Source organism: Talpa occidentalis, unplaced genomic scaffold (assembly GCF_014898055.3).
Source record: "Talpa occidentalis isolate TD23 unplaced genomic scaffold, MPIMG_talOcc4v2.1 talOcc4.10, whole genome shotgun sequence".
Classification (NCBI taxonomy): Eukaryota; Metazoa; Chordata; class Mammalia; order Eulipotyphla; family Talpidae; genus Talpa; species Talpa occidentalis.
The window spans coordinates 47792894-47808849 of NW_023600993.1; the positions used below are offsets into that span (position 1 = coordinate 47792894).

Sequence of the window (15956 nt, forward strand, 5' to 3'; positions counted from 1 at the left end):
AAAAGACATTAAGTAGCTTAGATTTCCCTACCTGGCAGCCTGAGGAGTTTTCACAACCTGACAAGTGCAACAAGATACTGCACCAGCACAGAGGAGCCAATCACAGCCTGATCAGCATGAGACCTTCAGTTAAGATGCTAGAAAATACTGAAGAATGCAGCCCTCAAACATATCAATACTTTCAAGAACAAAACCGTCATTTTATTTCTTCCCTGTGAATGTAGACATTCCTGATCCTATGAGGTGCTTGTGCAACTCTACACATGGGAATTATATTGTCAGAAGGCGGGTCAAAGACTCAGACCCCATGCACCACAAGAATAACCCCTTCTTTCTCTCTTTTACCGATGCACTTCATCTTTTCCTTCTTTCTACAACAGCTATACCGCAGTTTTTATGTTCTCAGACAAATTTCAACCCTCACTTTGCGCTAGTCACCACCATATTCATTAATTAACTAACTAATATCCACTGTGCCTGCACCATCTCAGTAAGCCCAAGCAGCCCAGGTGTTCACTGGTTTAAAGGTTGCCCACCACAGGGCCTCCCCTGGTGGCGCAGCGGTTGAGCGCTGGGCTGAGAAGCTGCCTGCAGCCTCTGCAGCGCGGGTTCGATTCCCAGCCACCGGTGAGGGTCCCACATGTACGCAGACCTCTCCTGCCAAGCCTGCTGCTCCCCTCAGCAGTGTATTTTGTCATTCTTCCTGTTATGTTCCTCGCTCTGGCTCTGGTGAATTCTCTCTTCCTCCCGCGCTTTTGACTGTACTCAGTGCTTGAATAAATAAATAAATCTTTAAAAAAAAAAAAAAAAGGTTGCCCACCACACAATCAGCTATATAATTTAGAACCTGGCACGCTTGCCAGTCATATCAGTCAAAATTAAAGCTTAAAGCAATTAATCAGTTGCAAATCAAACATTAAAAATGGGGATTAATCTCATCACTGCAGACCAACAGATGTGTTTAGTGTTGATGAATAAACTTCAAACTACAACACGCTGTAAAGTGTATTCCCAATTTGCTTTTGTGTCTGGTTCCTAACAGAAAGGAGGAAGAGGACTCTATTGATATTCTAAGGCTGCACTATCCAAATATTCAAATAGTCACCTTTCCTCTATCTCAGGAGATCAAAAAATTAGAAATTAGAAGGGGAGAAACACTCTTGTCTCTTAACAAACCTTCAACCAATCCATCAATCTCAATCACATTGTGTGGACACTGAGATTCATGAGGCCAAATAAAAACAAAATTATGATATTCATTGACGCGGTGATGGAAGAAGAGTAGATGAAAAGCTCCATATGTTTAGAGTTTTAAATAAAATTGAAAACAGTAATGTATCAGTCCTAAAAATGAAACCCCCATAGCCTCTAAACTTCAAGGAGAATGGAGGATGCTTGCTTAGAATAAATCAATATGGCAAGCTGCAGTCATCAATCTCAAAGTAATTTCTACCAAAGTATAAATGACAATTTAAAATTGGAGGTGGGGGATGAGAGAGAAGGTGTCAAGAAAACACTACTAGAAAGTTTTATTAATGGTATTTTATAGAGAACACAAAAGTTATTTATTAGGGAATTTATGAAAAATACTCAGAAATGACCTCATATAAAATTATAGCACAATAACTTCAACAGTTTATTAAAAATACTCAAAAAGCAAACTCACCATAGACAAATTAGGGCTTAATCTAAATCTCCAAGGAAACTACAATAGATCTATGGGGTAAGGTATTTCATTACAATGGTAGAGTATATTACACTCAGAATTTCAACTCTATAAACTCAGATAAAAATGAAACAACAATAATAAACAAAGAAAAAATGTCTTTGACAAAAATTTAGGCTGTTCTCACTGGGAAATGTTAGTACATAAATAGAGATTATCTAATGGATTTTCTGGGTTAAAAATAATTGTATTTTTTTTTTTATTGGGGTAATGCTGGCTTACTACACTGTATATGATTTTGCAGCATAGGTCCATACCTCTTCAATGTAAATGTTACCTCACCACACCCACCACCAAAGCTACCACACTCCTGCTACCCACCTTCACCTTTGAGTACTTTCAATTCTAGTCTGATTTCTAGGGGACACAACTACAATAACAAGGGAAACAAAAGCAAAAACTAAACAAGTGGGACTATGTCAAATTAAAAAGCTTCTGAGCACACACACACACACACACACACACACTCATTAAAATGAAAAGATACCCTACCAAATGGGAGCCAATATTTGCACATCATACATCTGACAAGGAGCTAATATGCAAAATCTACAAAGACTCATACAACGCTGCGAAAAGAAAACAACTCATTCAAAAAACAGGCAGTACTAAACAGGCACTTCTCCAAGAAACACATGCAGATGGCTAGCAGGCCTTTGAAAAAAAATGCTCACTGCTACTCATCATCAGGGAAATGCAAATCAAGACCACAATGAGGTAGGTACCCCCTCACACCTGTGAGAATGGCCCCTCCAAGAAAACCAGAAACAATAAGTGTTAGCAAGAAAGTGGAGAAAAAGAATCCCTTCCTTGTACACTGTTGGTGGGAATACAGATTGGTCCAGCCATTGGAAAACAGTATGGAGGTTTCTCAAAATATTAAAAATAGGTATAACATGGTCCAGCAATTCCACGCCTAAGTATCTATTCTAATAAAAAAAAAACATTTATTTGAAAGGATATATGCATTCCTATCTTTAGCATTATTTGTAATAGCAAAGTCCCAGAAAAGAACCTAAATGTCCAACAACACTAGTGGATTAAGAAAATGTGGTATAGGCCTCCCCGGGGGCGCAGCAGGTTGAGTACAGCACTGTGAAGCTGTCCGTAGCCTCTCTGCAGCCCGGGTTCAATTCCCAGCCACCAGGGAGCAACCCACATGGCGTGGCAGACCTCTCCTGTCTCATGCCCGCTGCTCCCTTCAGCAGTGCTTTGGTTCATCTGCCTGTTCTGCTCGCTGCTCTATCTCTGGTGAATCCTCTCACCCTCCCATGCCTCTGGCCTGTACTCCAGCTCTTGTATAAATAAATAAATACTTTGGAAAAAAAAAAAGAAAATGGGGTCTATATACACACCATGAAATACTCAGAGATGACAAAAGATGAACTCTTGCCACTTGAAACAGCAAGGATAGAGCTGGAAGAAATCACCCCAAGCAAAACAAGTCAGAAGCAGGAAGACAAATACTGGATGAATTCATTCACATGTGGAATATTAAAAAAAAAGAGAGAGATTCAAAGGATTTTGAAAATGTTGGCAATAGTCAATTTCACTTTGGTGCCTTTATACTTTAATGCCATCTACATATCTATAATTTCAAGAAAAGACATATGTTTACCTTGGCAGATAGTGTAAAGAAAGCATTTCACGAAATCGAGCACATATTTTAAAGATGCTTTCACTTAAGCAGAATATTTGCAGCATTTTATTTAATAGTAAATTTTGGAGACAACTCAAATATATATCTTTAAGAGAAATGTTACAAACTATGATATATCTCTATAAATTCTGCCACTACCATTAAGAAGAATGAGACATATGTACTCATGTATTAGTGAATATATGCCAACTAAAAGACAGAATGAAAACTAAAGTTGTGTTTTTCTAAGACCATGGCATGTACACATATATGTTTCTATATTTATTTTTTTTAAATCATTGTAGAACTTTCTTTTTTTTTAAAGATTTATTTATTTATTTATACAAGCACTGGGTACAGTCAGAAGCGCGGGAGGGTGAGAGAATTCACCAGAGCCAGAGGGGAGAGCAGAACAGGCAGATTGACCAAGTACATTGCTGAGGGGAGCAGTGGACGGCAGGAGAGGTCTGCGCGCAATGTGGGACCCTCACCTGGTGGCTAGGGATCGAACCAGCACTGCAGAGGCTGCAGGCAGCTTCGCAGCCCACGCTCAACCGCTGTGCCACCAGGGGAGGCCCTATGTTTCTATATCTAAAGTGAAAAGACATATATTAGCTCTGGGGGAAAAATTTGGAACAGCGTTTTCATATTTTACTTGATAAATTTCTGAAATCTCAGATTTTCTTAAACAAAAGTATGGGGGGTAATTACTAACAATAAATCTGGAGGGTAAGGAGGGAAACCTTTCATTGAAAACAGAATGGGGGGGCCTCGCCGTTGGCACAGCAGGTTGAGCGCAGCACTGTGAGGCTGTCCGCAGCCTTTGCAGCGTGGGTTCAATTTCCGGCCAGCCAGGGAGATTCCCACAAGGCGTGGCAGACCTCTCCTGTCTCGCCTGCTGCTCCCCTCAGCTGTGTCTTCGGTCCATCTGCCTGTTCTGCTCCCCGCTCTGCCTCTGGTGAATTCTCTCAGCCTCCGTGCCTCTGACTATACCCCAGTTCTTGTATAAATAAATAAATCTTTTAAGAAAAGAAAAGAAAAGAAAGAAAAAAGAATGGGAAGCAACTCAGAAAGGTAATCTAAGAAAGGCTATGTTTACCATCTTCAAGAAGAATCTCCTTATGAAGACTTTAGGGAAGGAGATGGTAGAGTTCTGGGATAATCCAATCAATTGTTATACAAACTAAATAGTGATAAAAATCTTCCATTTATCTACCTCCTCCTCTTCTTTCTCAGCTCAGAGCCAATCCTTTTGTTCTTTCCTTAGGAGCTACAGAAAACAGATGGTCACACCATCCTCTGAATTTGTCAATGAATCACACAAAAACAACAGTATTTTTCTGGAGAGACAATATTGTGTTCTGCAATACAGAATGACATATCCCACTTTGCTCCTCACACAGAAACTTATCAGACTTTGCTACTAATGAGCCAGTCAAAAGGATTTTACCAGATGCATTAAATTTACTTCAAAAAGTAAGAATTCAGTGTCTCCCATGACCTGATACGTATTATGAGCTGAGGTGTGCCCCTAAGAAATTTAATTTCCTGGTGAAGAAGGAGAAAATACTGAGAAGATAATTCAGGGGAATTTAAGATTAGTACGTACCTATGTTATTAGTACAGGAGCATAAATAAGATCTTTGCAGTCAAGATGAGACTAAACAGGGTGAGCAGGCAGAAATTTTATGATTTTTAAAAATTAACTATATGTATTTTGGAAAGAAAAATTATATGTACATACCAGCAAGTATGAGTTTCGGGAAGAAGAGCAGGGAAGGTGGGGCCAGAGCAACAGAAAGGTTGAGGCAGGAGGAGCAGGAAAGAGGGGTCTATAGTCACTAAGCAGTGAGTGAGGATAAGGGAGTTGCGGGCAGTGGCCCACACACATCCAAGGAGATCTGACCAGGCTTGATGACAGACTAGCAAGGCTGTAACCTCAACAACAAAAGGGAATGCTCCTGGATCTGACAGACCCAGTGAAGAAAAACAATGGATTCGAGGGGCTGCCCAAGATAATGTGTCAATTACATATACGTGGACACAACAAGGCAGTTTAAAACGTCAAAATATGGGCCACCGATTTCTCACATAAGAGCAGAAATCACCACTGTGCCCTGTCCCTTCACTTCCTTTACCTTACAACTGTCGGGACTTAGCATTTTCTCTGACTCTTACACCCACATCGAAAGGTAATTCTTGCCTTATGCCCAGTGACCAACTTCTGCCTCATCCAAGTTTGCAAAGGGATGCACTACAGAGCAAGACATCTTGGTGCATGCTGCCAGGACACAAATTCAGCACTATATTGCTGCTTCCAATCATTGGGTGCTTCCATTCTTGCTTCCATTCCTAATATAAAAATCTTAGCAATGGATACTGCAGAGTAGTCATATTTTGGGGTCTTCCTTACGTATCCACCTTCCAGACAAAACACTAAATTAAAGTTCTTTGCTAACAAAATAAAAATGTGTTCCTTGAGATCAAGTAAAGCCGAGTGGGATTATGGGAAACCACAGAAGGCATTGCCCTTAGGGTAGAGGGCGCCTCCTCCCACCACTGTGTTCCTGGGCATGGGGAAGTCTCGTAGTCTGGCTACACTGACACTAACTCACACTTGCCTGGCTGAATACAGAACAGCAGAAAAGGGCAGAGCCATCTTTTTATTCTCCTGCCCATCAACGCTGTTCTTTCAGATATTGTCAGCATCTTATGCTAACGCTCCTTGAACAAGAAAACTGTCAATTGGTGCAACATCTCTCTCCCATCCTGCAGCTTAACAGACTTCTGAAAATCTGCAAAATTCCACACATGCTTATTCTGTGAATTTTGAGAATCTCGTACTTATTTCAATGTCTCCCTTTTACCTCTAAGATAGTTATTTTCTATCCTCACTGACATCCAAATGAATAATTAACAACCATCCAACCTTCCAACTTACACAATGGCCTATGTGGTGACAGAACTCTTTTTTATTCCACTGTTCCTACTCGCTAAGTTTTTCCTCCTCAATCATGTTGTTTAATTTCTCGTCAGCTAAGCGTATCTTTGGATGAACGAAGCAATTTTCCCCTAGAGTATATCATTTCTTCAGGGAAGATTTTCCCTTTACCTGTCTACATGCCCTACTTGAAAATCATGAATGAGATATATTCAAGTGTCTCAAATATTCTGCATTTTCATTGTGTTTGACACAAGGACTACACAGAGTGAACCTGGTCTTAAAACCTAACACACAGTGACTACTTCTTTTTTCTGCAAGGCATCCATGGTGATAAAAACTGTAGTTGACATTTTCCTGTGTACTCTTTGATAAATCTTATTATTTCCTAAACAGCATACCTAGAGCCTCCTCGTGGACTAATCAGAAAAACCATCAAAAAGAAGGGAGATAAGTCAAAAGCACAGAACCACCTGGAGATTACTTCATTAGGCTCTGCTTGTTACTTGAACAGGCTGACTCAAAGCCCACAGCTGGTCAGCAGGTCTCAAAACCCTCCATCTGGTAGGGAAATTGTCATAAGAAACCATTTACAATCAAGTATTTGGGGACCTTCCTGGTGGCCTACAGGTTAAATCTCATCACTACCAGCACAATGGCCCACCGAGATGGCCTGAGTTTGATCACCAGCCAGGGAGTTAACTCATATGGCTCAGCAGACCTCTCCTGTTTCACTGTTTGCTCCCCTTAGCAGAGTATTTCAGTAGATCTGCCTGTTCTGCTCCCCCCACTCTGTCTCCAGTGAATCCTTTCACCCCATCCTATTCCTCTGGCCTGCACCCCAGTTCTTCTTTGCAAAAATAAATAAAATCTTAAAAAAGAAAACCCAATCAAGTGTTTGGGTTTGCAATTTTCCCTTTTTGCTATAAACTAGAATGAATTTGGGGCACATCTGTATAAAAGCACGCTCAAATATGCACTCCAACATGACTTCTTGAGTAAAGGAGAAATCCATGAATTTATAATAAAAGGTCAAATGTCATACACAATCCTTATTCGTAATAATGACAAACACTTCCTAATGAAACTTTTACAATTATTCTTTGCTACAATTGTTTCTTTGTTTTTTTCCTTCTAAAGTGACATATTGTTACTCTAAATTTATTTATTTTTTTATTTATAGAGGCATGTTTTTTATTTATTTATTTGTTTGTTTGTTTGTTTTTTGTTTTATACATGCACTGGGTACAGTCAGAAGCGTGGGAGGGTGAGATAATTCACCAGAACCAGAGCGGGGAGCAGAGCAGGCAGAAGGACCAAAGTACACTGCTGAGGGGAGCAGCAGGCGGCAGGAGAGGTCTGCGTGCCATGTGGGACCCTCCTCCACGGGCCGGGGAGCAGCCAGGGATCGAACCGGCGCCACAGAGGTCGCCGGCAGCTTCGCAACCCAGCGCTCAACCGCTGCGCCACCGGGGAGGCCCTTGTTACTCTAAATTTAAATGACACTTTTAAATTGTTGGTATTGTTTCTTATGTGCTGCTGATGCCACCCTAATTTTGGCCACTCCCCTCGGAGATTGTGTCACAATGTCACGCATTTCTTAAAGGCAGAAGAATGACCAGGTTTCTGGACTACTCACCAAGAACAGGAGACAGGTATTGCTTTTACGACGATCCCTCACTTCACTCTCCTCCAGAAAAAATATTGCAGTGGTTGGCAAGGGGAGAGGACAGTTTGTGCTCTCAAAACTGCCTGGGTTTTCATTCTGTTTGTCACACATTTGAGTGCATGGGGCTGTGGGATCTTTCCCATCTCCCCAGTTGCCATAAAGGTCCTGTGGTGAGGAGTCGTACTTTCTTTCCTTCTTTTTTCTCTTGATGGAAGTGCGATGAGGGCAGATAGACCTATTTCCCCCATTACTCTCAAAGTTTTCTCCTTTGTAAGTATAGGTTTAAAAAAGCTGGGGTGCCATCCTATAGGAAAAGACTAACACCTCACAGACTTTTCCTTCTATACTTTCTATTCTTTCAAGTAAAATAGGTAGAACAGAGGGAGGGAGGGAGGAGCACGGGACTGAGGTGATGGTGCACGGGTGCACTGGTGAAGGAAACTCTATGGGGACTACACCTGAGGGGGTGGGAAGCAAACATTGTTTAAAAATGAACAATGATGTAAAAAAATAAAAAAATAATAATTTTTAAAAAGAGGGGAAAAAAATAAAATAGGGAGAACAGATTCGTAGGGTCCTTGCTTGGATTCCTATGCTCTAGTCCAAACACACCTTGGCCAAGAAGCACCAGGGGAAGCAGCCGAGGATAGCTCTCTGTCCAGTATTAAGGCACAGTCTTTTGCTGCCCTCCTTCTCTCCTCCCTCCCTCCCCCTCCTTCTCTCTTCCCTCCCTTCCAAGTTGTCTCTGACTTGAGTATGTTTGGACTACACTGACTGTATAAATGGTCATCCAAATAAGGACACCCTTGCCAATGAATGAGGTGGGCACTTTGAATAATTATTCCAGGACAACTAGGGATATATATTAGAATTGTCCCCAGACAAACCAGAAAATTATGGTCTGAATCCTTAAAATGGAGTTATTTCTCAGATTAGATATTTGAGTTTGGTTTTGGGAAGATTAAAGGATTGGTTTTGGCCTGAGTTAGTTTTTAAGTCATTCTGGTTTACCAAGGGACTCAGGAAAGGAATAGTTCTCAAGTCCATAGGTCCAGATGTGCTGATTGAAGATATCTAGTGTTGCTCTGGACAGGCACTTATGTTCTCGGATGTTGATTCATCATCTGTACATTAAGTGTCTCAGTGACACTGAGAATAGAGTTTAGGTAATCTGTGGTCTACTGGCTAGCAAACCATCATACACATTCCATTATTTATAACACAGGAGTATTTCTAAATCATTTTCCCCTCATTCCAAAGGCCTGGGTCTTGCTCACTTGATCATCTGGAAGCATGTGCTCCAAACAGGCTATTCCCTCAGAGTCCTGAGAAGCAACAAAGGACCTGACTCCGAAAGATAAAAGCATCAATTATCCTGCCATTACTTTTGAATGTTAGTTACATGATTTTCCTTCTAAATGAACAACTCAAGCAGTTTTAAGGAAAAGATTGCATATGTTTATGTATCCACCTGGGACAGATTACAATATACACTATCATTTTGCTATCACGATGTTTAGAAACATTTTCCAAATAAGGTAACCTAAAAATTTTTGTTTGAATAAACACGAGCAGACCCTCTGCATTTAAATTTAAGCTCAAATTCACTGATATTCCAGTGTAAAGCCATCTTGCTTTTGAGCAAGACACCAACAAATAGCCAGTGAGTGATTTCCATCTCTTCACCCCTATTGCCAATCATGTAGATAAATTCTATACAAAATGAAAAGAATTTTGAAACTAGATGCCCAAGTGAACAGATGATACAAAAACAGAAGAAAGTTATGGCAAGATATTTAAGAGTTTATCAGATTTAGGTGAGCATGGATAAAATCATTCATGTCCATTTTCCATTATTGGACAGTCACGGTATATTTCAAGAGTTAAGAAAACTGGTGTGTGTGTGTGTCTGTGTGAAGTATTGTTTAATATATATGAGAAGTATGTGTATGAGACAGATGGGTGGATGGATGGATGGATGGATAAAAATATATTACTTAGCGATTAAAAAGGATCAGACTATTATTACTCACAACTTGACAGATCTCCAGAAAAGTGGCCTAAGTGAAATAAGTCAATTTCAAAAGCTAAATATGCATTATTCCATTAAAGACTTGGAAGTGATTAAAATTTTAGAAACTGAAACTAGATTAGTGAATATCAGGGATTAGAAACAGGGGCAGGAGGGAGGTGGGTGTGACTGTAGAAGTGAAACCTAAGGCATCTTTCTGGGAACTACTAAATTTCCTGACCATGGAGGGAGGTATAGGAACCTATAAAAGTGGTGATATTGTATAAAACTAAATACATATTTCCACACAAATGCAAACAAGTAAAACTAAAGCAATCTGAGTAAGATCGGTACATTTTATCAATGTCAATATCCTGGGTGCAATATTAAACTATAGTTTTGCAAAATGTTACCATTTAGACAAAGTATACAAGGAATATCACTGAATTATTTCATGAAACTGCATGTTAATCTATAAGCATCTTAAAATTTTCTATCAATGAAAAAGAGATGCAAAGTGAAGCAACATTAAGATATATACATTATATGGTATATATACCATCTGTGCAAATGGGTATATGAAAAAATGTTCAACATCACATAATCAGGGAAATGAAAATCAAAACAACAATGAGATATCACCTCACACTAGTAAGAATGGCACATATTAAAAAAACTTGTATCAACAAATGCTGGTGAGGATGTGGAGAAAAAACATGAATCCTCTTACACTGCTGGTGGGAATGCAAACAGTTCCAACCACTAGGAAAAGCTGTGTGGAGTTTCCTCAAGTTACTATAAATGAAGGTACCATACGACCCAACCATTCTCCTAGGAATCTACCCAAAGGACACAAAAACATTAATTCAGAAGGAAACTTGCACTCCTCTGTTTATTGCAGCATTATTTACATTAGCTAAGATATGGAAACTACCTAAATACGCTAAAACAGATGAGTGGATCAAGAAGATGTGGTATATATACATGATGGAATTCTATTCAGCAATCAAAAAGATAAACTCTGGGCCTCCCTGGTGGCACAAGGGGTTAAGCACAGCACTATGAAGCTATCTGCAGCCTCTGCAGCAAGAGTTCGATCCCCAGCCAGAGAGCAACCCACATGGCGTGGCAAACCTCTCCTGCCTCGCCCACTGCTCACCTCAGCAGTGTATTTCAGTCAGTCTGCCTGTCCTGTTCCCTACTCTGTCTCTGGCGAATCCTCTCACCCTCCACCTCTGGCTTGTACCCCAGTTCTTGTATGCATAGATAAATAAATTAAAAAAAAAAGATAAATTCGTGCAATTTGCAGCAACAAGGATAGAGCTGGAGGGGATTATGCTCAGTGAAATAAGTTAGAAGGAAAAAGAAAAATATTAGATGGCCTCGCTTATAGGAGGAATATAGGGGAACCAAATAAGGGATTAGGAAGAAAAAAGACAAAACTAGCAAGAACTATAAATTGGATACATTTAGCAGGGGAGAGGGAGGAAGAGGGATTAAAATGGGTAGAAAGAGCACAAGAGACTATGGTGATGGTTCATGGGTGACTTGGTGGTGGGAATTTTATGGGGATTACACCTACGGAGAGAAAGCACAAAAATGAGTAATGATGTAAAATAGAGAGAAATTTTAACAGAAAACTAGTGGAACTATTTGAATTTTGTTAAATATGGGAGCACATGCATCTATATTTCTGTATTTAAAAAATTTGGAGAAAATATTTGTTAGTGTTTGGAGCATTGTGCACACTACTCACTTTAATTTTCTTCTCACACTTTTGTTTTTCAAATAGTCTATAATGAATATATTGTTTTCATACTCCCAGTGCTTGGTATCAGAAGCAGAAAAATCATCCCATCATAGATGCTTCTTATTAGGCACAATGTCAAAGAATGTATCTGAAGGTAAATATTTTAAGTTAAGACACTATTTGAGGCAGTAATGCTGAATTTAGAAGTGGTAAGCCCTTGAATATAGTTAACTTTTGTGATGCAGCTAATAAAACCCTCTCTACATGTTCCTATTTTCAGTCAGTCAATGCCATCTTTTCTATTTTGGAAATAAGGCTTTCGGTAGAACTATAACGCAAATGTAAAACTTCAGAGGCAGCTCTGAATAACTGTGTCCCTGCAGTGTGGGAAAAATGCCAATGGCCTCACACTGGACAGACAGGGCCACAGAGAAGGTGCAAACTAAGCTGGAAAAACACTATTTAGTTTGTGGTTACTGGGAAGTTACACTCGCTTATTTTCTTTCCCCAAAATGATCTCCATTTGTTTCAGATTCATCACAGGCCTCCATTTAACACCCTCTCGCAGCACAGTGCAAAACAAATCTGTTAGCTGCAAATATGGCCCTAGCAACTTTCCCCCCAATTACTAGGGTAACAAAGTGAACAGCAGAGAAAACACCTCCGAAAAGAATGTGTCAATCTGCTGTCATGCGCTGTGCCATCACGGCAACTCTTATTTTCTTGGGGCTCCGGCTTGTGAGACAGTTTGTCTAAATAAACTACAGGGAGTCACATAACACCTAGGAACTTCCTGTGGCCTGGTCCCATTTTCTGGTCTTTGGGTACAGGGGTTCTCAACAACGGTACTACCTCCCATGAGGCATCTTGGAAATCTGTGGTGGTGTTATGTTTACTAAAGACAAAAGAGGAACAAAGTTTCTGCAACAGTTGGGAAGCAACATTGGGATCTGGGAGGCAGGGATCTAAGAGAACTGTGCCATGGCAGATAAGACTTTGGACAGTAAATAAAATGCCACCCATCTGAGCCTAGAAGTCTGCTTTGGTTCACATAAATGCAAAGCAGGTTTTTACAGTTTTAATATACACTGTGTCCAAAATTATGGAAACCAAGAAGAAATAACTACTTGGCTTTGTGTGGAACTTGACTAAGGACTGCTGGCCATTTCAGAGCCATCTCATGGCGGCAGTACTGCTTCCAGTGTTCAGCGTGATGCATCTAGAACAGTGGGCTTCCCAGCTGCAGTGGCCCGAGGGATCCCCTGTGTGGGTGTAAGCATCTCATCCCTTTGCCCTCTAGAGTCTTGCTAATTCAAAGAGGGGTCTGAGACCACCATACTAGCACTGCCTGGGAATCTGTTAGAAATGCAGAAGCTCAGCTCCACATCAGAGCTCCCAAATTAACAGAGATGAATCAGAAACTGGATTTTAACTAGATTCCTTGTAGTCACTCTAGTGAACTTGTACCCAAACAAATGTTACACACCATTTATTATAAATTACTTTCCTTTTATTTTTATTTTCTATAGTCAGGTTCTTACATGCTTTAAAGAGTTCTATATGTTACAAAACACAGTATGCATATATATGAATTAGTGGTACATCCATAATGTGTATTACTATATAACACAATATTTTATGTATTATAATTAATGTAAATTTTATGATAGATAAATCACATATTTATAAAACTCACAGATATACTCATATATATAACCCATGTATGGGTATGTCCATATATATATATATATATATATATATGAGTTAGGTATATTAAAGGATATATTATAGTGCTATTAAGGTCATTTTAGAATAATAAAATAAAGGAAACCCAAAAGTTGCTTATCATAAAACATTTAAAGTGTCACTATGTTGAGGAATACTGAGTCAGAAAGTACTTACACAGTCAACTCTGTTTGTAGTTATTTTTCTACATTATCCCCAGCCCTGGAAAACTAGTTGAACTGCCACTAACTAAAGAAAAACAAATTTTCCTCAACTATGATTTTTGTGCCCCAAATTGTCCTCATGGAGGCAATGTGATGCTATGTCATTAAAATGTGGCATCTAGTTCAATTTGCCACTCACAAGCAGAAACACACAGTCCCTTTGAGACCCAGACATTAGTGACATTCAGGGAAAACAAACACCCCAAAAACACTTCTCTTGAATAGTTTTATGACTTGATAATATTGCTTCTCATGAGAAAATTGCCTACACTTTTATCAGAGAAAGTTTGAATGGTGGTAAAGACAAGATTGGATTTTCCCAGGATGTAATAAAATGGTCCTGAGTCCCATATTTGCAACTGTGAAGCTGATCTACCAGCAGGTCCAAATGTCTTCAAATTCACACTCAGCAACTTTTAAATCTGCTTTATCCACAACAAATTCTACAACAAATCATCAAGAATTAACTATGAGCCATGGTGACACCAAGATGAAAGCGACATAGCCTCCCCAGGGGAGAAGCTCAAAGACAGGAAAACTCGTATTTTAGTCATATAATCTGGAATATTCTAAATTGATCTTGAACTCTCCCTTTCACTTCCTTCCCGTATTGAACCAACTGCTCAGACTTGTGGATTTTATTTTTGAGACATCTATTTATTTATACTACCAGCACGTAATTATCTAACAGACTTAATTAGCTGCAGCTTAACTAACTAGAAGCTCAATTACGTGAAATCTTTGAGTTGAATTACAGGGAAAAAAAGGTGTTTCACAAGCCAACAAGATAAAGGATATAGGATACCTCTTGCCTTTACCTGCGAGGCATATGTTGCTTCTCTGGGTCAGAGCACCTCTATCCTCTTCTGGGGAATCCATATCCTATCCCTTCCCTGGCTCGGTGTATGGTTTCCAGTGGGTTGACCCTATCCTTAGGGGTGAGGGAGGGCACACAAACCCACTTTGCCTATCACATCCAGAACACTGGAATGGGCAGTTAGGAAGGGAGTCAACAGACCCAAATCAGGCCAATGAAACTTACATCTGGGGCTCTGTTGGAAGAATGGCAAAGAAAAGTTCAATTTCCCCTGCAAATGCGAGTAGACCCACTGGAGTCTTCCTGCAGAATCAAATGACTACAGGGGAAGAGAAAACCCAGCAGCTGAAGTGGAGCTGAAGCCTGACGACACACTCTCAGTTAATAAATCCCTCTCCAGACACTTGTTTGCTAAAACCAGTTGGAGTTGGTTTTCTGAGAGTTGCAACAAAAGAAATACAGATGCTGTGAATTGTGTTTTTAATTGCTGAGTTGAGTAAAAATCTTACAGCCAGATCTGTAAAACTTTAACCTCTGTATCAGTCTACATTAAAAATTGATATTTGGAAGGATGCTTATGAAATACTAAGATATAATACTGGATATCCTGAATAGTAAAAGACAAAATTCTGATAAATACACCCCACTTACCAAACCAGCGAAATATGTGAACTAATGTTAGATTCTAGAGAGACCATTCTCAGAGTGCTTCTCAAGACACTAGCCCCTTGCGGGCAAATGTGTATGGCCCTCTGTGAACTGTTTCCCCTGCCTGGAGATCATAATGTGCATTAGCGTATTAAGGAGTTTGTGAAGTTCAGCATAGAAGAGATCCTCTTTCCAGCGCTCTGGACCACAAAACTTTCTTTTATTATTATCATTTTTATGTCTTTATTTTTAGTAATATCCAGTCTCATCCAACTAGAGCAAACACTGTATGCAGGGGCCCATCCGCTCCATCTGAAGAACCACACCTATTCCTGTTCTCCTTATGTTGGTGCATTGATAAAAATGTAAGAACCTTGATTTTCAAAATCTAACAGAATTTAAATCCCACTATCACAGCCAACCACAAGGTAACAGACTTCCAGAAGTCATATTGTTAGCATCATGTCTCATTTTTCACTGTTGTATCTGAAACTGTTGTCATTGCTGGTGCTCACGTGAGAGAAAAAAAAAAAAGTATGCGTAAGTGGACTGAAATCACCCCAATTCCAGCGTAATTAGTTTCTCATAGAAGCTAAAGCTCTGCCTTATACAACCAAATAGCTATTATTAAATCGAAGTCAAAGTGCTATATTTCAGAATAGAATAAAATTCAGGCTGGACCTAATCACTTCAAAATTGGAATTACATATTCTCTATCTGTAGTTTAATTATATGGCCCTACCACTAAGTGAGCTGAAGCCAGTAGAAAAGTGAAGGCACATGAGGTTTTTGTGTTTTGTTTTTTT

General features: G+C 39.7%; 1 protein-coding gene across 10 annotated transcripts in view; it reads right to left on the minus strand.

The window, feature by feature from the left end:
- Positions 1-15956, minus strand: part of MAGI1 (membrane associated guanylate kinase, WW and PDZ domain containing 1) — a 648234-nt gene that overhangs the window by 308421 nt on the left and 323857 nt on the right. The window lies entirely within an intron of this gene.